Source organism: Pinus tabuliformis, chromosome X (genome assembly GCF_031772625.1).
Source record: "Pinus tabuliformis cultivar Carrire ecotype Pingquan chromosome X, CPIR1, whole genome shotgun sequence".
Taxonomy (NCBI): domain Eukaryota; kingdom Viridiplantae; phylum Streptophyta; class Pinopsida; order Pinales; family Pinaceae; genus Pinus; species Pinus tabuliformis.
The window spans coordinates 867,881,942-867,894,039 of NC_142308.1; the positions used below are offsets into that span (position 1 = coordinate 867,881,942).

The following is a 12,098-nucleotide window of genomic DNA, read 5'->3' on the forward strand; positions in this document are numbered from 1 at the left end:
TTTAAATGTCCAAATCTAGCATGCCATAATAAACTTGATGGAAGTGCACCTTCTTCATGATGAGAAATATATGAGAAATGTTGTGCATGAGCAGAGGTTCCTTGCAGTTTAAGGAGTCTTTCTTCTTCTATACCCCTCATGACAAGTGAGTGGTCAGATGCCTTTCTTACCTCAAGCTTGCCATCAAACATGTGAATGGAGTGACCTTGCTGGCGGATGTGGACCAGGGACAGCAAGTTTCTCTTCAGCTGTGGGAGATATAGAACATGATCCAGAAGAAAGTCTGGAAGACCAGGCAGTTTAAGCCTGATTGTGCCAAGCCCTGATGGCTTGATTTTTGACTGATCTGCAAAGTATACTGCTCCATCAACATTGTCAGTGAAATCTTCAAAGAAATCTTTCCTATGAGTCATATGACAGGTTGCTCCTGAATCAAGCAACCAGTCATTTTTCGAAGAAGCAAGTGAAGCATTAAACAAATCTTCATTTACTCCAATGTTACATTGTGCCTCAATATAGTGAGCGGATTCAGGTGCTTTACCTTTGTCTGTGTCATCAGTTTTACCTTTCTGCTGACTTCTTCTATGCTCAACTTTGTCCCATGGTAGCTTGCATGTAGAAGCATCATGTGATCCATTTCGTTTGCAGCGAATGCAATGCAGATCTGCCTTTTCTGCTTGAGGATGTCTGCCCCCCCTGCCTCTGAAGTATCTTCCTCTTCCTCTTCGTCCACCTCTTCCTCTTGTAGAATCTTGAGCAGGATGCTTTTCTTTATGAGCAAGGCAAACAGTCTCTTCAGAAGATTCAGGGACTGTTTTCTTTCCAAAGGCTTTCTCTCTTTCAGCAAACTTTTTCACAAGAGTGTCAAAGGTTATATCTTTAAGATTTCCATTTGCTTGTAAAGACTCAAGATAGTTAGAGTAGGTAGGATAGAGTGCTTTGAGAAAGGCAATAAGGGAGATATCCAGCTCAACCTTAGTGGATTTAATATCATGCACTATAGACTTTATTTCAGATGCAAGAGTAAGAGGATCATTATTTTTCAGTTCAAGAGTGAAGAGTTTAATCATGAGCTGAACAACTTCAAGTGCAGAATGTGTATCATAGAGTTCTTTCAGCTTTTGTAAAGCTTCAAAGGCAGTGGAATAGGATGAAATATGACGACTTACTTCCTCATTTACAGATGCTGCGATCAATGCAAAGGCTTTGCTGTTCTTGTTTTCCCAAATGGCGAGTTCTTTGTCTGATGTGGGCTGCACAGGGTCTTTGTCTTCTTCTCCGACACACACTCCTTTCCACAGCTCATTGTAGATGAGGGTGTGTTTCACCATCCGAGACCATTCAGAATAGTTCTCCTTGCCAGTGAGAACTATTCCGACCATAGAAATGATTGAATGCATTCTGTAAAAAAAATATCTCTGCCAAAAACACTTCTGTTGAGAGAGAAAAAATCCTTATATGATAGCCTTATGCATTTTATTTTTCTTCTAACATTTCATCAGCATATCATGAGCATTTCTTATATCACCATTTCTTTATATCACTTCCATAATATTATGTTTTAAGAAAAAAAAACGAGGGCGCTCAAATATATATCACTGCTCAACATATATCACTGTTCAACATATACCACTGCTCAACATATATCACTGCTTTGAAAAAAAAGGGCGCTCATATATATCACTGTTTTGAAAAAGAGGGCGCTCATATGACTTCACTATATCAGTTTTCAATTCCCGCAATCTCAAAAGCGATGCACAGATTACAAAAATTCAGAAATGATATAAAGAACTAATGAAAAAATTCTAGTTCCACTTTCACATCCATTATATCATCGCTGTACCATGAAAACGCTGCGGTGAGGCCGGATTACATTGATGTGCAGGAGCGGAACCATGAAAACGCTGTCAACCGATGCCAAGAGTCTTCAATAAAAAACAGCAGTCACCATTACACAGTCAATAAAAAAAAACGCAGTCACCAACCGATGCCGAGAGTCTTCAATAAAAAACGCAGTCAATAAAAAAACGCAGTCACTCAATAAAAAACGCAGGAGAGTCTTCAATATGATGCCAAGAGTCTTCAATTCTTGGAGTATGATGCCAAGAGTCTTCAATAAAAAACGCAGTCAATAAAAAAACGCAGTCACTCAATAAAAAACGCAGGAGAGTCTTCAATATGATGCCAAGAGTCTTCAATTCTTGGAGTATGATGCCAAGAGTCTTCAATAAAAAACGCAGTCAATAAAAAAACGCAGTGACTCAATGACTCCTTTATCTACTGATCCACCCATGTCACAACACAAAAGGAGGTTTGGTAAATGGTCTCAACGATGATATTGTTTTGGCGGAGCAAGTCCTTAGCGCATCAACGCTTCAGGCTTGATACGCTCCGATACCTCTCAATGACTCCACCGCCGCTGCCGCCATTTGTACACAGATGTTAAAAACCTCACTTCACCTCTGGATCTTCAAAGAAACGGCCCCACGGTGGGCGCCAGGATCTTCAAAGAAACGGCCACTGCAATGCACAAACACACTAAAACGGCAGAACCAAGAACTGTAACTGGAATTTCTGTGAAAGCAGCAGCTCAAGACAATGAAGGGCAGTACAGGGGGAGCGAGGGCTCTTTTGGAAAGTTCTTTTCCGCTACTATTCAGAAATCGACAGACACTAAGACCATTACGACATTCGATTTGGTTGGATGGATTAATCCAAATGGACGTGAGGCTTCAACGCATCAAGGTAATGGAGCAGAAACGCAGCGTTCCAGGGAATACATGAACGCATCAACGCTCAGGTAAAAAAACGCACATCAATTACTCATGGTCTGAGGGCGCAGTACTCATGGTCTGAGGGCGCAGTCTCTGGCAGTCAGAGAGCGCAGCGAATTCAGGTCAGAGGGGCAGTGAATTCAGGCAAAGGCAGAGGCAGAGCCAGGGAATCACGCCAGAGCAACTCTCAAGACAGGAGTTACTACTATTTTAGGGACTGGGACCTGAGCTCTGATACCATGTCAGGCCAGGGTAACTCCAGCAATTTAATGAGCGCAAGACAGAATTGACGGGTTTATTCATTAGACAATTATTTATTTATACATATACACAACGGATCAGTTCATCTTCTAGATGACTGTCCAGCTTCACCTCATCCGTTTCAGATTAGGTGTCAAAATATACAAACTTTTGAATTTTGTGGTTGATGCCTTGGCAAAAAAAGGTTCCACGTTGGAACAAGGTTGTCTAGAGTTGAATCAAGGAATGTTCAAAATTGCGCATATCCCTCAATGATAATGAGAGTTTTAAGACATATGAGTTTCCATTTAAATTTTTTGGCATATGGAAATTTGCTCTGGCTCGAGGATGGGACATATGTCTCTCATAATGAATGGTCTCAGGCTTTGGTTTAAGGCATCACGGTATTGGGAATTGGGGAGTTATTATTTGTCGACGCAGATCTTCAATATTTTCCTACAAGTGTTCTATGCATCTTGTTAGGTGTCTCGAGTTCTTACTTATTCTCTGCTCTATGAAGTATAAGAATTTATTTCAGTTGAAGTGGGAGCGATTGGTTATCACTGCGACTAAGGTGTTTACCTCTTCGAGATGTGGGTTGGAGTTAATTTCGTTGTCCCACACTTCTAATCATCAGTCTATTCATCATCCTCTGGAGAATTTTGGGTGAGATATGGAAAAATTTCCTTAGGTTGGCTCGTGGCAATGTTATAGTTTTGATTATATAGTGGATTACATGGTCCTTCAAGAAACTCATGGGAATCCTTGCCTTGTTAGTTTCAAGATGTGTTTTAGCCTTGCTATTGCTAGTGTGAGACGGTCTCAGCAATCCCTTCCTGAACTAGCAGATCCTCTCTCTCTTCCTATGAACCCTGATATCGGTTTGTTGTTTGAATTTTTTTTGGGATTTGGTGGAGGTGTTGCGGATGGCCAAACATCAACAAGATGATATGGTTGAGAGACAACAGTTGTCCTCACAACTCCTCTTGGAAGCCAAATTCCTTTGACTCTACGTAGTCTAAAAGTGTCTATGAATGAGTTGTGTGAGGATGTTATTGCTCTTAGTGCTCGGGTCATCGCACCAGAGAACTCTATGGTGGGTAGTGCTCAACTTGCTTTTGAAGGTACTAGTTCTAGTGAAATCCTTGGTCAGCAGAGCCCTCACTACTCGCAAAGGAACACCAATTTCAGTGCTAGTCATTGTTGATGGGCGAATGCTTGTCTAGTTTGCTAGTGTTTTTTTGTGAAATCTTTTGTTGATAGATGTTGCAATGTAAATACCTTCTTATTCTAGGGATCTTTTGTAAAGTTTTAAGTGAATATATATTTAGAATTGGGAAGAAATGCAACTACAGGGTCGACATTAATTTTTTTTTGTCAGGTGAATATTTACACTATCTAAGAACGAAAAGACCTCGTAAGGATTCTGACCCATAATCCAATCTTATTACATTGAAAGTGTTCCTCTATGGAGTTGGTTGGGAAAACGTTGTTCAACCCAGCCAATCTTGGGGCTCTTTTTTCATCCTCCTTCATCTCGTCAAAATTCGGCACGTGGTATCACGTGCATTTGATTGAATTATCCAAGCCCACCTACCATTCGCTGTACCATAGTTGCCCTCAAAACCCTTGGATCCATAGTAACTTTGTCCACTGCTGTCAGGTTGCCTAGTGCCATTGCTAACTATTTGATGGCACTATAAAATGTGAGCAGGAAAGTTGAGTAGATGGCTATGATTTTTATGTCTTAAGTCAAACTTAACAGCCCAGGCACCTTCTTTGCTCGTTGGGCATCTTGTGAGGTCCTGTGCCCTGTGAGGTCCTGATGGGAAAAATACTATTAAATCCCCTGGTGGCCGAATTGGGCAATGACCAAGTCAATACCAACAACCATGAATCCTCAAATTGATTTCGCATAATGCCTTTTAGCATGATGGGTAGTGTTAATTTGACGGATTCTCCCCTAATCATAGATCCATCTTTGAAAAACCAGAAGAAAAATCATTTTGTTCCACCTCCATCAGATTTCGGAAGTCTTCAAGATTCCATGGAGCTCATAAAAGAAGAATGGCAGAAAAGAAGAAAAGTGATCTAATGGTGGCAACACTTGCTCTCTGTTCAAGGTCACCAAAGGGTTCAATGGAGAAAATGCCAAGGCAAATTCCTGGAATCCACTCCAGTTCATGTGGGTACCTTGATTCTCCTCCTTATCAATCTAATGGAAATGGTTGGGGACCTTCTCAAAACACTTGAAAACAAATCTCGTGATCTCAATAACTGCACAACCTTGCTGGAATCCTGCTAGTGCATATCTCAATTCGAGAGGAGCCAATACTTTGAGTTTCTTTACTGGGTAGGTATTGGGATATTATGTCTCTTGTTTCTCAATGTGGACGAGTCCTCATGGCTTTTGGGGTCTCCTCCCATCCAGGCTATGTCCTCGATCTTAACATAGTTATCGATCAAGCGAGAAAATTACCTACTACCCGTTTTTTTGAGGTAGCGAAAAATCACCCGATTTTGAAAAGTGGTGATTTAGAATACACCTTTTTCTAGCATAGTTTTGGCAAGTACGAACATTTTGTTTAAAACGTTAGTGATTTTCAAGTTGATTTTGAAAAAAATTGATGCAACATTAACACATTTTTTTGGGGCTTATTTTTTACACTTTAAATTTTTTATGTATCAAATATGAACGTTTTTTTATAAATGTTAGTGATTTTCATCTTGATTTTGAAAAGTGTTGGTGCAACATCAACCATTTTTGTTTAAAGGGTTTATTTGTTACACTTTAAATTTTCTAATGTATTAAGTGTGGATATTTGTTTTTAAATGTTGGTGATTTTCATGTTGGTAATAAAACATAAAATAAAATAAAAAATAAAAAACATGACAAAAGAAATCAAATATTAAAGAATATATTAAAAAAACCCATAAAATGTAAAAGAAAACAAAATTAACTTGGAAAAGCCAAAAAAATAAACAAAAAATAAAAATAAAAACAAAAACAAACAAAATAAAATATCAATAAATAAATGAGGAAATTATTTCAAAAAAACACATAATTATTATTTTTGAGTGACTATCATTTCCCTTGACTATCTATACTCTTATAGCTAAATTAGACAACTTTACCAATAAATCCATATAATTTAGTTACCTTCAATAATAATACTATTATTATAACACTATTATAGTAATAATAATAATACAATAAATCCTTATTATTACTAATTTCCCTAGTTAACCCTAACCATTAATTATTAGAATAATACTTCAACGTGAATATAATAGTATCTATTATTACCTCACTAGTCGAATATATATAGTATAACAATAATTAATAATGTTTTTATTAATATTAAACACTTTCAATTAGTAATATCCCTAGATCTATCGATACTTTGACCCATTAAATAACATTTCTATTACATTTATTGATTATAATATTTTATGAATTATTATCATATCCTCTTGATTAATAACTGTTAATTTTCCTAGTTCCATTATTTTAAGTTATCATTTTTATCGCATGCATGGGGTAGCTCAAGTGGCAATGGCCGTGGAAATGAAGTCTCACTGAATTGGAGATCTTGGGTTCAATTCTTGTGCTACCCTCCTCGGAAATGGGGTGAATAACGGATATGTAAAAACTCGAAAATGGGAGGGTAAAATAATATTTTTAACATATTAATTATTCAATTTGAATAGTCAAGTCCAGCAGTTTCTTGGTCAAAATATTAGTCGTTTTTTTTTTTTAGTCATGATCTGATTATTCAACTTGTCCTGACAATGAACCACACTCGTTGGTTCGAAACGCGTCGACAAATGTATTACCATGTGATTTACACCGAATTTTTTTTTCTTTTAAACTAGATTTAAATTTGTTTTTTTTATTATGTTTTTTATTTTTTTCAAATTTTGTTTTTTTAATTTTTTTTGGTTATTTAGTTAATTTTTTTTTCAAGTTTTTTTTCAATGTATTTAATTATTATTTTTAATTTTTTTAATGTTTTTAATTTTTTTTTTCATTTTTATTTTATGGTTTTTTTTCAATTTTTTTTTAAGATTAATTTTTTTAAATGTTTTATTTATTTTTTAATTATTTCTTTAAAGTGTTTTTAATTGTTTTTATTGTGTTTTTTTTCATCAATATTATTTATTTATTTTAAATGTTTCTTTTTTAAATTATTTTTTAAAATTATGTGTTTTTGTATTTTTGTTTTTTGTTTTTTGATATTTTTATATTGTATTTTTTTGGGTCAAGTTTTTCAACTTTCTATGTTAAAATATATATTTTTATTTACTTATTATTATTATTATTTCAATTTTTTCCTATTCTCAATATATTTTATTGGATATATATGTAAAAATAAAAAATATGTAGAAGTAATAAGTCTACGAAAATATTTTTTTGTTTATGGTGTACTTCTTTAGTGGCCCATAGGATTTTAGAAATGATCAAAAAAATTGCATAATCTTTAAAATGTTTATTAGCTTTGATTTATTAAATTCAAAAAAAAAAAAAAAATTATTATTATTATTATTTTTCCACTGGAAAAATCGTAATCTTTCATTAATATTGAAAAATTACATGTTGTAGATGCCATCGGCATATGCTGATAACAGTGATCCGTCAAAAATGGTGCTTTTTTTAAAAAAGCAGAGATCCGTCAACACCGCGCAGGGTGTACAAGTGCAAGAAAACATCATGTTGTGCATATATGATTTATGTACATGTGGGGGAAAATCATATTTTTCGCCCCTTTTTCTTCTCAACTTTTTTCCAAACCCCCTGTGGTTCTGTTGGATTTATCAATGCCAGTGCAGTTTCAGCCACAGGTTGTGGATTTTCTTTATCAGAGTCTGAAGAATCTGATATGTGATGTCGTTTGTTTCTGTTTATGTCCATAGTATCTATTGTATTTACCTGTGTTACTTCTGATTGTTCCTGCAATTTTTTGTCTTCCGCTGTTGGTACTTCGTTTGTCTGGCTGGGCTGTTTTGGATTTGAGATCTCCATCTCTTCTTCCTCCTCGTCATCTGTATCAGGTGAGGAGAATTGCCATCCCTTCACTTGTTTTTCTGTTTTCTTCCTTCTTCGATTGTCTTTTTTGGCTGCTGGACATGTGCTTTGTAGGTGTCCTGTTTGTCTACATATTCGACATCTGAAAGCAGTGTTTTCGAAGTCTAAACCTTGAGTCCAGCTCCTCTGTCCATGCTTCAGCTGAATCTGGTCTGGCAGGCCTTTGCTGAGGTCTACTTCCACACATATCCGAGCATATGTGTAGATTCTTTCCTCCAATCGCTGTGTGTCCCATTTGATGTAGCGTCCGATGGTATTTCCAATTCCAGCTAGTACTTGTTCAGTCCAGAGATGTATTGGGAGGTTGTGTAGACGCACCCAAACTGGCATTTTTGTAACAACCATTGTATTTGCGTCAAATTCTGGAAACCAAGGTGTGATGAAAAGTCCTGTGGATCCCCAGAACCAAGGTCCTTCCTGCAATACTGCGTCCCTGTCAGCTGCTGATAAGAAATTTACTATAAAGAATCCTTTGGAGCAGAGGTGTATTTCGCATTGCATGGTCCAGTTTGTGAAGATCCAGTGGAATAAATCAATTGGTTTGGGCCAAAAGCTGTTAAATCTGCATATAACTGCTTGCCTTTCGTATGTATTGCAGTACTCCTCTGTTTCTGGTGTATCTATGTTATATACAGGGGTATGATCCAGCTGTTCCACGATATATGGCTTGGCGATCATCCCTGCTTGATTTGGCGCCGTTCCTTCTTTGTTTTTCCCTTGTAGGATATCTTTGAAGGAGGTGTTACCTGGTTTTTTCCCTGCACCTGTGCCACTCCCTTCAGCTCTATTGTTATTTCTGCCATTGACAGATGCTCCCCCTCTCAATCTCAGATTGAGTATGATTGTTGACAGGGGTTCAATCTGATATTCCCAGAGATATTTAGTATCTTGAAGTGCTCTGCCCTCATATATCAGATTTTGTGATCTGATGGGGAATCCTAATTGTTTCATGATCATTTCCTGCATTTGCTTAACAGTATCCGACTCTTGAACCCAGATAAATTTCGATTTTCCTTCAGGTAGTTTTATGAATACTTGGAATCCTCTTTCCGGAGTTCCAACTCTTGAAATTGATGGATCTGTTGCAGAGATTTTGCTCTGTGTCTTTTGCGTGTCCCATATCAGTGGATGGGCGGCCAGATCTGATATGGTTTGGGTCCGATTTTTCATAAGGGTCCGATCTGCCATGTTGATGATGAACCCGGGTCTCGATCTGCATTTATTCCACTGGATCGGGACAAAATAGGGTCGGTATACCATATTAGGGCTTTGATCTGTTAGTTCTGGGCATGTTCTGTACAGGATGCCACGGATCGGTGGGAAAGACTCCGATTCAGAGTTCCATAAACCCAGATCTGTGCCAATGATAGACAGAGCAGCATTCGGATATTCATTGTAGGAGGTTTTTCTTTCATACCTTGGATATATTTTACGATTTTCCAACCTGCGAGTGCAGAAGACCGCATCTCCGCCGGGTTTGTGCTCTTCAGCTGAGTCCTGGTGGTATCTTGTAGGGCCGTTCGGCTCGCTTGTTCCAACCCAAAGATTGTCGGCCATTATAGGGTCTAGATCTGTTAGTTTAGGGCATGCTCTATACAAGATGCCATGGATCGGTGTTATAATCTCCAGATTCGAGCTCCATGGAAGGAGGGAACCCAGATCTGCGCCATTAAAGGACAGTGCAGCGTTCTGCTCTGGCTGTAAGCAGGCCTCCAAATCTGACCCAGATTTTGATTGTTTTTCCTTGAAACTGTCTGGATCTGCTAATGATTTGACCGAATCAGGAAGATCCACCCCGGATCTGCAAGTTTTTGCCCGATCTGATGTGCTATTTGCCGGATCGGGGCTCCTATTTGGGCTGTAGCTCTTTTGCATGATATGCTTTTCGATCCCTCTGTTAAGACGCAGCGTCGGGAGGATATGTGCCCAGATCTGCGCTGCTAAGAGTAAAAGAAACTCCACACATCGCGGAACCATTTCCCTACTCCCATCCCCTACTTGATCTACAGCTCTTCCAATCAAAGACCGCCCTAAGTCGGCAGATCGATACCACAGCACTTCGAACTGAGGCATGGGAACTGTCGGACGCCTCTTTTCTCCACGATCGTATACAGATTTGCCATACCAATGTATAGCATTCACTGAGGAGGGCGTTTCATTAAGATACAGGGTAAGAACCTGTTGTTTTGGAGTGAAAAGCTCCGAGCTAACGATTTCTGGTGCCGCCCTGAGGTAAGCTACCTGCCTCCTGAAGGAGGAAAAGCACTCCGGTTGCAGGTTATTTTGATTCGATCCTTAAAAAATCTTCTCCTCAGCAGATCCGGCCCAGGACCGAAAAGGGACACTGAATTCAGGGTATCCATCGGCCATGCGTCTAGCCGATCCATAGCCTGTCAGGTCTTTTGGGGCCGCGACGGCGCAGAAAACCTTCTCTGAAACCCTAATTGCCAGAAACGCCTCCATCGCTCCGGATCTCAGTTCCGCTCTCTGCAGTTTTCGGGAATGATTCGATCCATTATTATTATTATTATAAAATTAAAATATATATACTTCTTAATAATGAAATATAGTTTTTAAAAAACAATTTGCAAATTTCAAAATCTTGAAATTATTTAAAAATAAAATATTGACACAAATTTCCCAAAAAACAAATGTTTTTAATGCAGAGAGTATCAAAAACTCTAAAATCACATATAAATTCATTTGCTTTGTAAAGTTATTCATAAATGAAGTGTTTCCTATCCAAAAATCCAAAATCACATATAAATTCATTTGCTTTGTAAATTTATTCATAATTGAAGTGTTTTCTTATCCCGTGACTTCAATACATTATATAAAAAAGACATTATATTTAATAAATTGTTATTAATAACTTAAAATAAAAATAATTTAATATAAATTATATGGTAATAATTTTTTAAAATAATATTAACACCATTAATGAAAATTGTTGGAATTTTAAGGATTTTCATAGAGGTGATATTTTATCTTTAATGTCATCCTTGGAATTTTAAGGCTTTTCAGAGACATGATATTTTACCTTTAATACCATGCCTAAAAATTGTTGGAATTTTAAGACTTTGATATTTTATCTTTAATCTCATGTCTATCGTTGGAATTTTAAGGTTTTTCAGAGTCGTGATATTTTATCTTTAACATCATTATTAAAAGATGTTGACAATTTACACTGAACCAAAAAAAAAAAAAACCACGTTATTCTAGCATCAACACTTTTTTCAGGATGTTTTTTGCACAAAAAAGTTGGCTTTTACTTCCATTTTTAAAAGATATTGAAAATTTACCCCAAAGAAAAGTTATTCCAACATCAACACTTTTTGTTTTCAGGTTGTTTATTCATGTTTTTTTGGGGCTTTTGGGCTAGAGTACCCCTTTTTAGGTAATAGTTCTCGTTTGATCGGTAACTATGTTTCTTCTAGTGCTCACCATGGCTCTTTGCCTTGAGATTTTTCTGGATGCTCAAATTGTGGAGCTCCTGGTCATTCTCAATCTCTGGCGTATTGTGTGAGTTGCTCATGGGATTTTCGAGGTCACTGACGACGCAATGTAGTCCTAGATTCATAAGATAGGGGCGTAGTTTGAGGTCTTGCAGTCCAAGAATAGGGACATGCAGGAGCTCCTTCAACTGAAGGAGTGAGTAAAAACTCCACAAATACGTAAATAGAACAAACTATCCATCAAAAAATACATTCATTCTTACACTTTTCCATTGATGGTATGCTAAAAAATAGTATGAGACTAAGTGCCATGAAGTTTATAAATAATACCATCAATATACAAAAAGTCACCCTTCCACTTCAATCGCAATAATCACAACAACATGAACCCAAACCTCACAAAGGCCCAAGCAACATGTGAGGTTGAACAACAATTTTATACAAAGCCTAATAAGGTTCCCATCATTTAGAACTGTAGTTGGTGTTGAATCATGCATTGTTTGCATGGGTCACTGTTCATCTCTTGCGTTGCACATAGACGGT

General features: G+C 37.3%; 1 pseudogene; it reads left to right on the forward strand.

Moving 5' to 3' along the window:
* The first annotated feature begins 4,947 nt into the window (after positions 1-4,947).
* LOC149142460 (uncharacterized) lies at positions 4,948-11,755 on the forward strand (annotated as a pseudogene).
* The last annotated feature ends 343 nt before the right edge of the window (positions 11,756-12,098 follow it).